This window comes from Natator depressus, chromosome 3, assembly GCF_965152275.1.
Source record: "Natator depressus isolate rNatDep1 chromosome 3, rNatDep2.hap1, whole genome shotgun sequence".
NCBI classification, from domain to species: domain Eukaryota; kingdom Metazoa; phylum Chordata; order Testudines; family Cheloniidae; genus Natator; species Natator depressus.
The window spans coordinates 67442611-67448297 of NC_134236.1; the positions used below are offsets into that span (position 1 = coordinate 67442611).

The 5687-nt window shown below is 34.6% G+C and overlaps 1 protein-coding gene across 6 annotated transcripts in view; it reads right to left on the bottom strand.

Annotated features, from left to right (window-relative positions):
• Positions 1 to 3212: 3212 nt before the first annotated feature.
• The window catches only part of SYNCRIP (synaptotagmin binding cytoplasmic RNA interacting protein), a 36242-nt gene continuing 33767 nt past the window's right edge, over positions 3213 to 5687 (bottom strand). For 3 of the 6 annotated variants that reach the window (XM_074948069.1, XM_074948067.1, XM_074948066.1), the window contains exon 11: positions 3213 to 5687. This exon is cut by the window's right edge. The gene's annotated coding sequence lies outside the window, so the exon portion shown is untranslated. The other 3 variants (XM_074948068.1, XR_012638789.1, XR_012638790.1) reach the window with 3 other exon arrangements.

Consider the following 5687-nt stretch of genomic DNA (forward strand, 5'->3'; position numbering starts at 1 on the left):
ATTAGCTAATACTAAATCCACACTTGGGTCACAGGAAGTTTAGAGGTATTAGACACTTGTGATTTATCTTCAGCTATAAAGAAAGAAAAAAGTTGAGACCAGATAAAACACTCAATATTGGATTTTAGATAATCATTTTCAAGAATGATGGAATATTTATCCAGAGTTCCATAAGGTTTACACTCATCACATTTTCTATAAAGGTCAAATTACAGTATGGGGGTGGGGGTGTGTGTATCTAGAATGACTAGGATGGGTAGTGGAAATAATGTACTAAGAAAATTTTTAGCATGGGGGTGGGATAGAGAGGAGATGGCTCAAGTCCTATTTTGTTCTTTCTATGCATCAGTGACCAAAGAAAGCAACATCCCATTTAAAAAACAAAACTACAATGCAGCGCTAGTGCTATTAAATGGAGATGTTACAACAAAATTCAGGACTTTTGATCAAGATAGAACAAATGAAAATAAGTACTTCAAGCAAATTGGCACACAAATTTAGAAAGGAGTATGATCTTCAAGTGATCCTGCACCAAACAAATTTGGAAAAAAGACCTGGCGAGTATGATGCACAAAACAAAAACCCCGATAAAACACACAGTATATCATTAAAATAAGTTCTGAGTACATAACAGTTCTTGTATTATAGGAAACTGCTGATGTCATATTTAGAACAAATGTCCTCAATGCTACTTCTCTTACATTAGGTCAGGAGATAAATCTGTGTGGTCCTTAGTGTCCATTCAGTCACCCACAGAAGAGAGTTTAAACAAATTAAGTAACTGCCTCACCAGTGCTTTGGTGAATGCAGTCTTTCAGCCTAGAAGGAAACCAGACTTCTTGTGCTGCTGCTTTTGGCTAGTATATTACCAGTTACATCACTGTGTGAAGAGTGACATGGAGCAGATGTTTGACTCCTTTAACATTCAGAAACCAAGAGAACTCATGCAGCCACATAGCATTTTCTGTTCCTTGTAGTTTGCCACTACCTGAAATTAGTCTAATCCAGATACATTGCACTACAGTCAAAAAGTTGTATATTTACTTACCTACGGGTAGGACTAGTACTCCTAGACTTGTGATACTGCAGAACAGCAGACAACTGTTACAATTGCTGCTACTCTCCAATGAATTATCTAGCTCTTGACACATGTTCAGAAAAATGTTGAGGCCCTGGGAAGATATTCTCATTAAATGTTAATGATACTAAATTTGACCAAGTGTTCCCACATGAGCTCAGCTATCCACTTGGGTGACCACCTTAGGTTGGGGAAAAAACTATTCTTTATCCCATCAACCAGCTAAAACTTTATCTAGGACTTTGCCATAACAAATGTCCCTTTCTCCAAATTTAAATAAGCCAATATCAGAATTTATAGTAATATTGACATTCAACAAAGTCCTTTAGTGACTAGGATGTCCTGTAAAAGCAGGACTGAAAGCGACAAACAAAAAAATCAGCTTCCTTTGCCCTATATGTCTGAACACAGATCTGGCAAATTTGCACAAGAAGTTTTAATCAGATTGGTCCAAAAAAGCATTATAGAAAAGTAGTTTTGCATGGTGGGACAGAGGTTTTCAGTGGCCTAATTTTGGTATCTCATCACAAAGTTGTGGAGAACCAAAATAGCTGTATGTTTTCTCCCTGCCTCTCTCACATAAAAAAGGATCTTTAGCAAGACTCTCTTATGCTTTACCAGAGTGCCATGCAGAAAAGTGGACTAGAAAATAACTTGTCATTTTTATTTGGCAGGCAGATTCCCTTAGAAAAGCACTTCAACGCAGAAGCTTGGCACTAGAAATCCTGGTTCAGCTGATGGAGCTGGTCCTCTCTCAGACTTGAGATCAGTTAAAGCAAGTGCTCATAGCCAGCAAAGATGGCTGGTTAACAGTTTGAGCCCCAATTTAAAAAATTTAGCCAGATCCCTATGCTCATGCTGAGCTGGTTACAGAATTAGGAACCAAGTCATCTAAGCTTCATATTTGTGCAAACAAAACAAAATCTGAGAGTTTTCAGATTATAGAGCATTTTGAGAAATGGTAATGCATTTTTCTTATTTTGTGTGTATATATTTCCAATACCTGCTTCTGAGATGATTTTAAGCAAGCATCATGCTCTTCAGTAAATCCTCACAAATGTGTTTGATTGTAACTAATTTTGGTATGAAAGGAGCACTATCAGCTTGAGACTTGGTGAATTCAGAAAACGTTCACACTTATTTTTATGTAGCCACCAACCTAGGTCTCCATTTCTGTGTCTGTTACACTTAATTTTTTTTCTCCTATTGCTTTGTAAAAATCACACACAAATACAATAATTGACTGGCTAAACAAGGGAAGAGTGAAACAGACTATAAGTACTGACAAATGCACAAAGTGACAAACTGGAAAAGAAAAAATAGGTTTTAGTCATAGCAATTGTGTGAGAGATATAGAATAGCAGGTAATATTTTCAGACAGAAGTTTGATTTAGAATTGGTAGGTGTCACTTTAAGAGAAGACTTGTGTAATTTGAAGTTCTAATGGTCATCCTGTTATCGCAGTATAGCAACAATAGCAATTTCCCTTCCTTTAAATCTGTAGTGTTTACAGGGACATTCAGGTAAAAGTAAAACAAAGAAATGTAATTTTTAATTACCTATATTATTAAAATAGTTTCTCCTTTCACTGTTATTGCCTTTTTGCATTTCTCAGCTCAGACAATGGAAGTATTTTAGTCAATTTCACTTTCACATGCTCAGGAACGTGCAGGATGCACACAGGACAGGACTAAGTTTATTTTTAAAATGGTCTTCATTCTAAATAAGTTCCTGGTAAGGTACTGATCTGAAGACTTGTAAAAAGCTTTTTTACATAACCTAAGTTTTGAGTGAAGTTGGACTTAACCATGCTTCTTTAAAAAAACACAATAGTAACAGGCCTGTACAACCCCCTTTTAACAAAAACAAACTTGAATTTTAAAACGAAGTATACTTTCAAATGACATTTTTGGAGTGTTTATAAACCAGAAGTGTTAAGCAGCACAGGTTTCTAATTTCTTCTTAAATTCAACTATCCTGTGAATTTTGGAAGAGATCTGCACACGCTAGTGTGGAACTATTAGAGCTCATACTCAATTCTTTCCAACTATTTCAGCAGAGAAAGACCCCATGAACACAACTGCAGGCAGTAAAATATTTTAGATAGTAAACAGTTGCTTTTAACATGCTGATAGGAAGTGTGTGTATTATGTTCATTTATATCATATTCCATAAAAACTGCATTATTGCTGTAGAACATTTCAAGTTTACCAACACCCAGTACAACCAAACCAACCTTTTATATATGCACTTGCCCATCTTCAATATCATTAATACGTAATATTGAAGTTTGTTTTGTTTCCTTTAACAACCAAATTTAAAGCTTTGCAAACATCTTAACATTTCTTGTTTTGAAAACTTATTTTTGCACAATATCATTAAGTCATCACATGCATTTTTACTTTAGCTTTCAGATCATATTGCTAAAAAACTGCACCAATATCAGAACAGTGCAAATCATATTTAATTTTAAAAGTTATAATGGCTTGAGTTCATAATTATTAAAAAGAACACTGTCAAGATTCTGGTAGTTTTGTTTACTCACCATTGCTTACATTCCATTCAAACAAAAACACTTCCTTGTCAATTTTAACATTTTCCAATATTTTCCCTCTGTACTTTAATTAGAGCTGAAATGGATGGATATTTGTCCACAATTTCAACTTACATAGTGCCTTAGTGTCATATCTTCTTTGCCCACCAGCACCAATTGTTAACACAGTTCTGAAAATAGAAGGTTTTCAGTTTTTCCAACAGAGAGGGAAAAAAAAGTAGCACTTGTGAGACCACAAAAGCATTTTTCAATTTTTCAGCAATGGAGAGATTTAAGTGATATAGAAATTGGAGGATTTTGCCTCTTCCCCAGTGCCCAATTCATTAAACCCAAATTTGTGACTTACTGTAAAAGTGATACAAACACCCTGACAGTGTTCCTTATAAAACCATATATGACAGTAAAAGTGCCAGTAGGCATGGCAACCTCTTTTGAAGGGAGCATTAACTCCTTGACACTGGGAATTGCCAGCACCAAAGATTACATTGAATTTCAAAATTATACGTAAGGGTACATGTATTTAGCAAACCCACTTTCCATAAGCCTAATATTCTATCAATATGTTTGAAATTTTAGAAGCTGATTCAATATCATACTTTTACGCTCAAATCTGAGGAAAAAGAAGTACTTTCTTTAGCATGGGCAGTTTACGAAACTGGCAGCAAATGCCTCATTAAGCATTGACTACTCAATTTACCATCATCCACTTATGTTTAAGGTTCATAACTGGCAAGGCACATTTACATATTCCAATGAATACTTGACAATTTTAAATTACACTTCATGTCCCAGCTATCCCAGTAATTGACATACAACATACTAAAATGGTTTATTAAAGGTAACAAAAAATTCAATTAATGTGAAACATACAGGCTATTGGCAACCACTATTCTAAAAATTATGTAAATACAAGTAAACATACTGAAATGTGTGCGATTCTAAGTTTTTAAACCAGAAGATCTCTGTACTAACACACATTTATATTAATGACACATAAAAAAAATAAAAACTTTATTACAAAAATAAGTTACACTCGCCTCCAGCTTACAGTATAAAACAATTTTATTTGCAGGAATGCAAAATGATTGTTTGCCATGAGCATTTTCAACATATGACATATCTAATTTTTTAATAAAATTTGCATTTACTGGGGGGAACTGGTGTGTATAAAACCTTAATTAGGTATAAGCTTCAATTTTCATTGTGGTGCCTATGGGTATGTAGTATAACTGCAGTATCCCTTTGGGAAAGGGGATAAGGGAAGCTCATTATGTCAAGTCCAAGTTAAATCATAATTTCACTTGTCTTTACCTATACGAGTTTGGACTTAATTTTTTTTTTTGTTGTTTTGAAAGGTGATTCAATAGAGGATGCTTCACCACTGAACGCTCACTGTCATCAAGGTGCTTTAGAAAATTAAAAACATAGCACAAATGATTGTACTCTACTCTACAGGTTATCATGATCTGCATAAGAGAAATGGAAAGCTGATCCACATGTTTTTACAGCGATCAGCAATAAGAAATGCACTAATGAAAACATACCTTTTACCTAAAAAGCTAAACTACGGCCATATACTATTTTCTATGATTTATGAAAAACTTCAAAATATCCAAATGTCAGGCTTCACTGTACAGTTGTCAGTTTTAGTCTGACCTTTTATAAAGGGACACTGCAGTATTTAGTACAAGTTGCTGATGCACTTTTTTGAACATCTGATGTCTTACAAAAGTAACATCTTGCTAAACTATTATACATCCAAATAACTACAATATCTGAAGAAGCAAGGCTGCTTTTTCAGCCACAAAATACGACAAAAGCAAGGCCTGTTATGATGGTCATGAGGAAATCTTACAAAGCCTCTGAAACTAAAGGCAACTAAGAATGTTACATTTGGTATATTATCTCACCCTCATATCATATTAAACAAGCCTTGCTTTTATCTACAAAGATTTTCTATGTACAGTACAGACAGGGTATAGTTCAATCCTCTGCTACTGAGGTAGTTAACCAACCCTTTAAAAAAGGTTCTGAAAAGAACCACTATCTGGAATG